The sequence below is a fragment of the Rhineura floridana genome, chromosome 3, assembly GCF_030035675.1.
Source record: "Rhineura floridana isolate rRhiFlo1 chromosome 3, rRhiFlo1.hap2, whole genome shotgun sequence".
NCBI lineage: Eukaryota > Metazoa > Chordata > Lepidosauria > Squamata > Rhineuridae > Rhineura > Rhineura floridana.
The window spans coordinates 155936714-155948361 of NC_084482.1; the positions used below are offsets into that span (position 1 = coordinate 155936714).

The 11648-nt window shown below is 45.1% G+C and overlaps 1 protein-coding gene across 3 annotated transcripts in view; it reads right to left on the reverse strand.

Moving 5' to 3' along the window:
• Nucleotides 1-11231, reverse strand: part of KLF15 (KLF transcription factor 15) — a 32537-nt gene extending 21306 nt beyond the window's left edge. For 2 of the 3 annotated variants that reach the window (XM_061618410.1, XM_061618412.1), the window contains exon 1: nt 10929-11231. The gene's annotated coding sequence lies outside the window, so the exon portion shown is untranslated. Of the gene's footprint in view, nt 1-10305; nt 10728-10928 lie in introns of all 3 variants that reach the window. The other variant, XM_061618411.1, reaches the window with a different exon arrangement.
• Nucleotides 11232-11648: the final 417 nt, after the last annotated feature.

An 11648-nucleotide genomic window follows, 5' to 3' on the forward strand; every position in this document is an offset into this window, starting at 1 on the left:
AGTGCAACTGCACCTCCCCGACCTCCCCTCCACCTTGCCCCTCCCTCTCCTGGTAAGCAACCGTGACCCACCAGCCAGGAGCTAGCACAGTGGCTCTGGCCCACCTAACAAGCTGCTTCTGAAGATAAACCAAGTGGAACTCAATCAATGGCTACAAGCCACAATGGCTGTATATTGCCTTCAGAGTCAGAGGAACTATGCCTCTGAATACCAGCTGGTAGGGAGCATGAGTGAGAAACTGCTGCTGTGATCATGACCTGCTTCTGGCCATCTGTTTGGCCACCATGAGAGCAGAATGCTAGCCCAGATAGGCCTTTGCTCTGATCCATCAGGGCTCTTCTTTTGTTAGGGCAGCCACTTTTGTCATTGCCAAAGAAAAAAAATGGGTCCCCAAAGAAGAGGACACAAGAGGATATGGATTTGCACAAGTTTACATATGTGGATGTTGATGCATGTATGCAAATTTATCATCACCAACATCATCCCGCCCTTCCTCCCAAAAGGAGCCCAGGGTGGCAATCGAATGATAAAACACAAAAAAATCTTAAAAACAAAACATCTTAAAGGCATCTTTAAAACATCTTTTAAAAAACAATTCCCATACAAATGTAGCCTGGGATAAGATAGTAGCTACTTAAAAGGCTGGGTGAAAGAAAAGGGTTTAGAAATGATCGCTGTAATTTAAACAGAAATACAATATATCTCACCATAATCAGGACAACTGTGACTAGGTGACCTGGTGCCTGCAGAGTCTGTTGTCCATTGTGGATGGGGAACGTCAAGGTCCCCTGCTGCTCTCCCTTCTAATGGTTCATTACCTTTAACTGGACTTGGACCAGACAGTCTTTCAAACAGAGGAGACCTTCAAACAGAGGCCTGTCCTCTGACAGAGATGATGGCCATCTCTGAAGTAGGACACATGCTCATCCTATCTTATTACATTATCCTGTGTAATCCAGATGTTAACATTGGGAGACTTGATTGATCTGGGTGTTGGCAGTTCTATTGCACTGGATGGGGTTGTATTCCTCCCAAAGGACCAGATGAGCAGCCTGGGGATGTTTCTAGTTCTGGCATTATTCCTGGACATACAAAAAAGAAAGTTCTTCATGCAGAGTATAGTTAAACTATGGAATTCACTGCCACAAGAGGCAGTGATGGCGACCAACTCAGATGGCTTTAAAAGAAGATTAGACAAATTCATGGAGGATAAGGCTGTCATTGGCTACTAGCCATGATGGCTGTGCTCTGTCACCATAGTCAGAAGCAGTATGCTTCTGAAAACCATTAGCTGATAGCTACAGGTCCTGCTTATAAGGGCTTCCCATGGGCAACTGGCTGGCCACTGTGAGAACAGGATGTTGGACTAGATGGGCCACTGGCCTGATCCAGCAGACTCTTTTTATGGTCTTATGTTCTCAATTCGAACTGAGCAGCTGTGACCAAGAGTGGCTTTTTTACCAGTTGGGTTTGATACAACAGTTGGGGCCACTCCTAAAAAAATGATGATCTGGCCAGTAGTGGCCAGTGTGGTGAGAGCCACCCTTCCACATGGACGTTGCTGCCAATTTATTTATTTATTTATTATTTTGATGTATACCCCACCCTTCCTTCCAGCAGGAGCCCAGCGTGGCAAACAAAAGCACTAAAAGCACTTTAAACATCATAGAAACAGACTTTAAAATACATCAAAACAAAATACCTTAAAAAACATTCTTTAAAAAAGCTTTCAAGACTTCTTTTTAAAAGGTTAAAAACATTGGGGGTTTTTAAAAAAAAGTTTTAAAAACATGTTAAAAAGCAATTCCAACACAGAAGCAGCCTGGGATAAGGTCTCAACTTAAAAGGCTTGTTGAAAAACAAAGGTCTTCAATAGGCGCCGAAAAGATAACAGAGATGGCACCTGCCTGATATTTAAGGGGAGGGAATTCCACAGGGTAGGTTCCCGCCACACTAAAGTTCTGTTTCCTATGTTGTGCAGAACAGACCTCTTGATAAGAAGGTATCTGCATCTGACCTGGATGGGGCAGGGCAGGGCAGCAAGGAGGTTGGGGCTGTGCAGGTGCAATGATGGGAGCATCACACTGGCTCCCCCAGTGTGTCTACACAGTGCCATTTTCACCGCTCTCCTGCTGCCCTCCCCAGCCCCATCCAGGTAAGCTGCAGCAATGCTGTGGTTGGGTGGGTCTGTGGCTCCACCCCAGCACATTGACTGCTACTGGATCTGGCCACAGCAATACATGCTTTCGTAACTTTCAGGCTGGGCTAGTGTAACCCATTCTGTGTGTGATTACCTTTGAAAACTGGAAACTTCAAAATGCGGCAGCCTGTTTATCAGTGGGAGAGAGCCATTGGGAGCAGACAACACAAGTGCTGAATGAACTGCGCTGGCCCTCAATTAATTTCTAGACACATTTCAGACAAGTGTTTGTTGCAAATCTGTGATGCCCTAAATGAACTTTGCCAGGGTACATAAGTGAGTGCCTACTCCAGTACACACACACACAGACACCAATTCAAAATGTTTGGATCTTTGAAAGAAGCTCTGCTCTTCTAAGTTAGATTAATGGAAATAAAGAAGAAGCTCTTCTGGGTAAAGGCATCCTTCTTATAGAATTCTCTTCCCAGAGGTGCCCAACAAAATGGTTTGCTCTCTGCTTTTTAGCATTTTATCCTGGCAAGCATTTTTTTGGGGGGGGGTAGGGAATTATATTTTAATTACTCCTCTTGGCTCCTGTATCATGCTGCTCTGAATCTGTTCTTAGCATCTTGATGTTTTTAGATTGCAATTGAAAGAATGTATTCAGCTATGTTTTGTCATGAGATTTTGGTACGGTCATTTTTATATTAAAATCATTAGCTGTTCTGCAAACATTGTTGTGCCATGTGGTAGGATATAACATTTCAAAGCAAATTTGATCACAGGCTGAAACCTGACCTGGAAGTAAGCCCCACTGAAGCCAATGGTACTTACTTCTGAATGGACGTGCATAGGACTATGCTGTGAGAATTGCTTCCCAGTTTACAGAGCAGCCTAGGTGCATTGACATGTGTTGCAGATACCATGTAACAGGGTAAAGGGAAGCAGGTATCTCCAAACATGCAGGGAACACAAGCTGGGAAGCTATGGCATATCTCAACTCTAAGGTGGCTACTTATCCACCCCCAAAAAAGAGGATCACAGAGGACATATATTTGAATAAAAGTGCATGTGCTACTTTTTATGTACATATGCAATATAGAAATAATTACTACAATTTAAATAGAAATACAATACATCTCACAATTGCAGGGAAGACTGTGAGCCTGTTCAGTCTGCTGTCCAGATGCTCACTGTTGATGGGCAACTTAAAAGTCCCTTCTCATGGTTTCTTTAGCATTCACCTGGACTTGTACTAGACGGCTCTTCAAACAGAGGACACCTTCAACAGAGGGTTGTCCTCTGTTAGGCAGGGCGCATGGTCTCCCTACTCCATTTCCTGCACATGTCTACAATATGTCACAGAGTATTTGATTCGCACACTTCTCCTCTGGACTTTACCACCGCTATTCAGCACAGAGTTAGGCACACTTTAGCCCATTGATCTGAATGGATTTAAAACTCACATAACTCAGTGTTGGATTGTGACCAATGGGTTTACTGCAGAAAATGGTGTTGTACCCAGGTTACTATGCCAAGGACTAGGAAAAGCGATATTTTAGGAGGAAAGTGTGCATGCAAGAAATGGGACACAGCTGAACAGATAGACAGATAGAGAGACAGAATAATAAACAGAATCTTTCCAGTTGCAAATCTATACCTGCTTCCCTGGGAGTAAGCCTCACTACACTCAGTAGGGCTTACTCCTGAATAGAAATGTATAGGGTTACACTGTCATTTTAAACCAGGGGTGGCTGGACTACAGCTCCTGTCCACTGGCCACACTGGCTAGGGCTGATAGTAGCTGGAGCCCAATGACATCTGTAGGGCCACCGGTTAGCTACTCTTGTTTTGAATTGGCTTTGTCACCTCAGAAGCTAGCAGTTCAGCCTGTGAGTGGGACAATATTTCATTTCAGGGATTTCATCAGAATATATGACCTTTAAATCAGGATCCATGGGGCAGAGGAGGGAAAGAGAGGACTAATGTGAGGGTCTGCAAATGATGAGAGTGTTTCCTAATACGGGGCCAGCTGTTATTCATCTTACATTCCCATATCCATCTGGCACCAATTGATGCTCTCTTACCAAAGAAATGTGAACGTGAGGCAAAGGGTAAAACCCTAAAGGCACAGAGGTCAGTAGACTTATGTGAGATCTTATACCACTTTTCTTGCCCCATCAAGGCTGTCACCGAAGCCGCAGGGAAATCTGGGTATTGGAGGAACGTGCTGGATTCATCACCCTACTTTTTTTGACCTGAGATTCTTAAACGTCAGAGTCAAGGCTCCAACAATTTATCAATGAATAGGTTCCTGTCATATGCCACTGAAATGCAGTCAGCTCTGGAGTGAAGAACATCAGCACTTTCACAGGATAAAAAGAGCTCTCCAAGCCTCTGCAGTATGATCACAATATTGCTTGCTTCCTACTGATCTTTAGGAGTTGTCTTGTTCTGAACAACAGTTGCCTGTTGTTTAGGTCACCAGCTAAATATTCAAAGGGCAGCAAATGTATTACATGCCAGTGTATTGCTGTATTTCATAGTAAGCATTCAGAGGAGAACACAAAAAGCTATGCAAAAACTGAGCTGCATATCACTGCAGGGAACATTAGAGGACTACGGGGGAGGGGGGGCAGATATTGCTGCTAACACTGTAAGCCTATTTGGTGCCTTTTCAACAGCTGTGGATATGCTGACAGCTACTCTTTTTAGAGTTGCCAATATCTCTTCTCTTTGATGCAACATAATCCTATCAATCTGTGTTCTCCCTACTACAACAGACTGTACAATTATAATGCACAGCCATAGGATTACCTGTTTGCAGTATGCACAAGTCAGATTGAGACATAATCAGTGTGCTTGCATAAATTCCCTGGAATGCCTTGCCCCAGAAATTCCAAGAAACTCAGAACAGCTTATCGTGCAAATGCCATTGTTTTCATGTTGGGAAAGCACCACACCAAGAGTTAGTGTGGACCGGCGCTGGATTGGTTTCCATCAAGAAAACTTAGGCCGCAAGCCTCTGCTTAATTATAAAGGGATAAACAGGACCCCTCGCTCCTCACAGATTCACCCAAGATGAAAGGGAGCTGCACTAGCTAGCCCTGCCCCTCTCCACTCTCCACGCAATCTGCCACAGTGAGTATGAGCCCTAGTATGTGTGGTCCCTTATGTATCTGACCCTTGGAAAGACAGCATAATCCAGTCTCAATTCCTCCTCCTCTCTCTCCCATTCTTTCTGTATATGCTTATATATGCCAGTTCCCAACATTCCATCACACACTGGTCATATCCACGCCATACATTTTATGCACATTTAAAGCATATGACTTCCCCCAAAGAATCCTGGGAACTGTAGTTTATCCCTCACAGAGCTACAATTCCCAGCACCCTTAACAAACTACAGTTACCAGGATTTGAGGGAGGGAGGGGGCTCATGCACTATAAATGTGCATTAAATATGCTCTAAATGTTTGGTATGGGTGTGATCACTGGAAGATGACTAAGAAGCAGAACTTTGGATAGGGCAATGCAAATGAAGAGGTGGGGCTATGCAAATAGAAGTTGGCTCGATTTTATCACCAGGAGCAGAATGCAATTGTCTTTATACACACACACTTCAGCATCCTGGAGTGCAACTCTTCACCATTTACCCTGCACATCAGTTTTATCCTACAGAGACAGACAACTAAATCACTGTGCTTGGGGACACCATAGCAGTGAGAGCAAAATCTGTCCTCCACAGCTGATCTGGGTGGCTTGGATCCTACTGATTCCTCAGGCACAGACACATGTATACAAATGCATGCATGTATATCTGTGACAAGAGCATACAAATACAGGCTGTATCTCCTTAAAAAACAAACCCTCTCTCCATTGTTGCTTCACCTTTTATAACAGGCTGCTAGTAACAGTTATAATGCTCCTAGTGTTGTTGTTTTTTATTATTCTGCCTGGAAGGAAAAGCTTCCAGATGACAGTGCAGAGTAGGCTGGACATAGCCTCCAGTAGTGAAGAAATACAGCAGTATATATTGTGTGGAACAATAATCGCATATAATAACCCAGTTTTATTCATTGACTTGTATCCCATGCTTACTTCCACCAGCTCAGGTTAGTAAACATGGGGTTATCACATTTCGTCCTTGCAACAACCCAGTAAAGTGGTTTCTATACCCCCAGGGTGAGTGCCTGGTGGGGATAGTTTGTGCCCCTTTGGGTGAGAGACAAGGGGGAGTGTTTGGTATGAATGTTTTATTGAGAGAGAGAGAGAGAGAGAGAGAGAGAGAGAGAGAGAGAGAGCATTATTTGGTTGTATGTATGTAGATTTGAGTGGTTTGCATGGTGTGGTGTGGATATATGAGTGTGCTGTTTTTAGGATGTGAGCCTGAATTATGTGAGTGCTTGTGGAGTGTGATTTTAGGTGTGCTAAAACAGTAAGCTTGAGTGTGTTGGTTTAGAATGCTGATATGTTTGATGAACATGAATGTGTTGATCTTGTAAGGGTGTGCTTGAGTAAACTGAATGATATCTATTTTCAGCTGTAATTAGATGAAATTCTGTTATAAAGATTTTTATTTTTTTTTCTTGAATCCTAGGGAATATTTTGTTTAGTCTATGTTTGTCATGATTTTTTCTTGTATTTCTTGTACTGAACTTTATATGCAATATTTATACTATATGTTGATGCTAAAGAGGATGTTTTGTTCAGTTGATTGTATTTTAGCAATTGGGGGGTTGTATCTGATGTTTTCAAATGTTTTGACTTTCGTTGTACACCACTTAGAGTTTTATTTAAATGTAAGTGTTATATAAATGATCTACATAAATAAATAATAAAGTAGGTTTGGTTGAGAAACATTGACATTACTAAGACCACCCAATGAACTTCATAACTGAGCAGAGATTTGAGCCCAAGTGTTTTTGGTCCAAGTCTAACGCTCTGCATATTTGGTTGTTTTTCAACATAGTTTGACAACCTGCCAACACATGAAAACTCAAAAGAGATACATTTACAGCCCATCATATGCTCTGCATTGTATACTGGGTCAGCATAAAAGGATGAAAATACATAAAGCATCTAATAATCATCATTATAATAATCTTTTACTGTCATCTGCTCTCAAGCTGGTTTAAAAATATGCTTGCTGTTAAATGCTGCAATAAAGGTTTCCTGATTAAGAAGCCTCCAGTCTGCATAGCACATGACTATTCACTGGTGCCAGTTAAACATTTAAGAGAAAGGCACATTTGACAGTGCACAGCAATAGCTTCAGTATGTTAATTCTGTGTTTGTTCTTACTACATGGTTGCAGCTATGCACAGTACCAAGACCATCTTCTTAGTTCCTTTAAGTATTAGATTTCACTTTACAACTTTACAAGGGCAAGTTTCTAGATCTCATGGGTGGAGAAAATATTTAAAAAGTCAAGAGCACATCTGCAAAAGACTCCTAGGGCAATATGCAATCTTAGTCCTGCTCAGAGTAGACCCACTGAAATTAATTGATATGGCTAACTTATGCCCATTGATTTCAATGCATCTATTATGAGTATAAGTTAATTGTATACAACTGTTAGAGAAGGTCAAAGAACAGTTTCTTGCAAACAAGGTTAAGCACGTTTCTCTCTTTCTCTCCATGAAGGGCCATCCCAGCTCCTTTATCTCACCCTACTGCCCACCATGGGACCCCCTCCCCTTTCCTGTTGCACTCTGTTGTCATTAGAAATTTAGAATACACATAACCTGCCATGGTAAGTAAACTTGTAGTAAGCAAAGATCCCTGGTAATAAAGGAGAGGGAGGTGATTCAGAAGAATCTATACTGTACAAGATCAAAACATAATCAAAACGCTGGCCATGTTTTCCGCCTTTTCACACAGCCTTGTCAAAATTTCTGCAGAAGCAGAGGGTGGGGAGAAATCCCTTTCCTTGCTAAAAAGCCAACAGCCTTTAAAAACTCATCCATTCTCCATTGTTTTCTGGAGGAGGAAAGACTTTGTTTACAGCAATAGTGGCCAAAGCCTTTAATCCACGGCTCTGGATTGTGTACATTCCGCTTTGACCTTCCTGCTGGTCACACACACACACGCGTCCCAAACCTGTCTTTGCTCATCTATCAAGAGGTGAATGGACAAAAGCTTTGGGATTCATTGCACTGGGTGTGGAGGGAGGGCGAATGAGGGACAGAAATGGAAGGATACATTTCATATTCCTTCAAGAATCGCGGGCTGTGGTTTTTGCAGGGGGGTGGGGGCTGTTTTTGCTTCCTCTAAATAGCCCGGTGTGTTTAACCCAACCACAACTTCACAAGGCTGGGCATTAAAGAGACTGACTGGACACTCTGTTACTGGTGCACTTCTCTCGTCTGCAATCCCTCCCTTTGGCCTCTGAAGTTTGGAATGACCGACAGTAACCCTGCAAGCCTCTCTCTCTCTCTCTCTCTCTCTCAACCTTACCATAACAGCCCTAACAGAGCAAAGCACAGCTGCCTCCTCCTGTTGCTGCTGTAGGTGACTTTCCCACCACTACCTCCCAAAAAGAGCCTCACCACCACCACCAGCACTCACCCCCGTTCAACAGTTGTGCAGGGAAACCAGTAAACATGACCTTGCTAGAGCTAACAGAACTCCTCTTCCATCTCCAACATGACAATGGACATTTGTGAAGAAGTTTGCCCTCAAGGAGGCTGCCTCATGCCATCAGGCCATTCGTCCATCTAGTGCAGTATTGTCCGCACTGCAGCTCCCCAAGGTTTCAGACAGGGGTCCTTCAGGGCCCTACCTAGAGATGCCGGAGATTGAATCTGGGACCTTCTGCATGCCAAGCAGGCGCCCTACCACCGAGTTAAGGCCTTTCTCCGTAAGCAACAGCAGCAGTTGCAAAGAAAGGGAAGGAAAGACCCTTCCTAATTGTGACAGCAGTTTTGGAACAGAACGAGGACCGCTTCACACACGCTGTGGGCATTTTTCTCCTACATGGGTGTAGACTCTTCCCATGCACTTTCCCATTACAATCACACACTTTCCCATTACAATCACACACTCTCCAGCTGCCCAAACAGCTGTTTGGCAGGCTGGGAGGAGCATGGTTTACATGAAGAGGAAGGCACAGGAGGATCCCTCTCCCCATGTGCCTTCCTGCCCATTGCGATCATGCCCCGCTTCCCGAACAATAAAAACTGGTGGCAGGCAGGGGTAATTCAGCAGTGGGCCTGCCCTCCAGGGAGCACTGAAGGCCTGCAACATGTGTCCTCTGGGCTGTGGGTTGCCCACATGTGGTTCAGAGGCAAAAGGTAAAGCCTTCCATTCAGTGTCATGTGTGAAAAGCCACATGATTTCACCATATGCTTGAAAGCGACCACATTGACATGTGGCAAAATAAACCCGTGATTGTCTCTCATGATAGTGTGGACATGTTTCACACTCCCCCCATATGAGAAATCATCCTGAGCTTCCTAGAAAGGGTATGGGATACCTTTCAACAGAGGCTTTGAAGCGGGGGCTGGGACTCAGGAATTAGCTGTTAGGAATAGCTGCCTAGTCCTAAAGCAGGATTTGGGACTGACTACATGACGTTTGATTGTCGGATTGTATTATTAGCTCCCCAGTGAGGAAATACAGAGTCTTTTATTGGTTCAGTTACTGCTATTGACGACAGGCAGTGCAAGCTTTTAAATCGCATAGAATTCTTCATTAGATTAAAGGTTCTTTGTAGCTCAGAAGCTGCCCTACTGTATTACGCTACATAAATTCATTCCGTTTTAAAAGGCAGACTGCTGTCTGTTTTGTCATCTCTGCCCTATTCTCTGGGACTTAACCCAGCAACAACAACTGTCTTTCACAGTTAGCCGGGGCGCTCCTCGTTACAGTGAACTCCAGAGCAATCGCCATCTGCAATGCCCATGAGCTTAAACCCACAGCCATGTGTTCGTGTTTCACTCCATGGGGTAGCGGGATGGGGGTCGAGAGAGAAAGCCAGGAGTGAAGCTTTGAAACAAACTAGAGTCACTCGTTTTTAACCTGGTGAAAGGAATCAAGCGTGCAAGGGAAAGGGGGTTGAAAGGGGCGTCCCTTAACAATTCAGGAGGAAGGCGCAGACATCGGATCCTTTACACGCAAAACCGGGCGGGAGCCCTGGGCTAAAATAGGAAGTGGGAAAGTACCTGCATGCTTATTTGTGATTGAAGGGAAGGCGATTGCCGCCAGCCCCAGCTCTGAGAAGGCATGAAGCAACCTCCCGCTGATGAAAACAGCTAACCCAAGCACTCCTCTTTAACATATGGTGGGAGAAGCCGCTCGCAGGTCGTTCCTTTATCGGGGTCCCGGACGCCGGAGGAGATCGGAATGCATCGGAATCTATAGGCGAGGATCTCGTCCTTCGGCAAGGATCTGGAACGGGAGCCGCGGCACTCTCTCGCCCTCCTCCCCCGCTCCTCGTCAACATCTTAGCGCGCCCACACGCACGCACCCCGCGTGCAAAGCGGGCTCTTCTTGGGGCCAGCCGCATCTCCAGCACTGTGAACGCGGCTAATCGATGCTTCGATTCGGCGACCCTGGTCTCCATCCGCCCTCCAGGCCGCCACATCTGCAGCCAAACGATCGCATTCCCCATTAGCATTTGCTGCGCACACATAATCATCATCATCATCGCCGCTGGCGCCGGATTCCTTTACAAGAAGCTGGCCTCTTTTTCCACTGAGGATTTTTCTCTTCCCCACCGCCCGTCCCGCATTGTACCCCCCCATGCACCTTATTATAGGCCAGAATTGTCTCATTTGCTTCTTACCTGAACTTATTCTCTCAACACCCCGGGGTGAGGGTGAGCGTGAGGAGGTGGGAAGACACCCCAAAATTTAAAAGACAAAAAGTTCCCAATTGGCTGCCGCTCCTCTGGACATTTAAAAAAGAAGAGGGGAGAAGAATGAAAAGAAAAAACAAGGCGATTTTAAAACCCCAGCATTTCTCCCCCAAGGAGGTGAGTGACTGGGTGGCAAAGGATGTCCTTGAGAGTCGCCTGGAAGCACACAGGGTCCCGATCTGCGACCAGCAGCACGCCTGGTGATGTGTCCTTTAGCTCTCCTAGCATAGTACTATATCCCCATCACATGACTGCCAGGGAGGTTATCACAGTAAAAGCAGGGGAAGGCTTGAAGGAGGCTCGACCCAAACTGGCCACCTCATTGGCTGAGGGAAAGTCAAGGGGCTGACCTGAGGTTTTGTCGTCAATGGAAGCATCTGGTATGCAAGTCTTGCTCTCGCCCCTCCTTTCTCCCTCCGCCCCCCCCCCCGCGGTCCATTTTTGTATCAAAGCCCAGGAAGGAATGTTTGGCGGCTTCTCCTTGCTTACTCTATCTCTGAGCCATGACAGAAAAGCTCATGTAAAGGCGAGGTAGAAATCCCTCAGGCATATATTTAGACGGCTGATCTCACTCGGAAGGAACCCCCCCCCCCCCGGGGCCATATGTCCCTCTGACAATCGCTTGTCGTTTGAGTTGCTTTTGTTTTG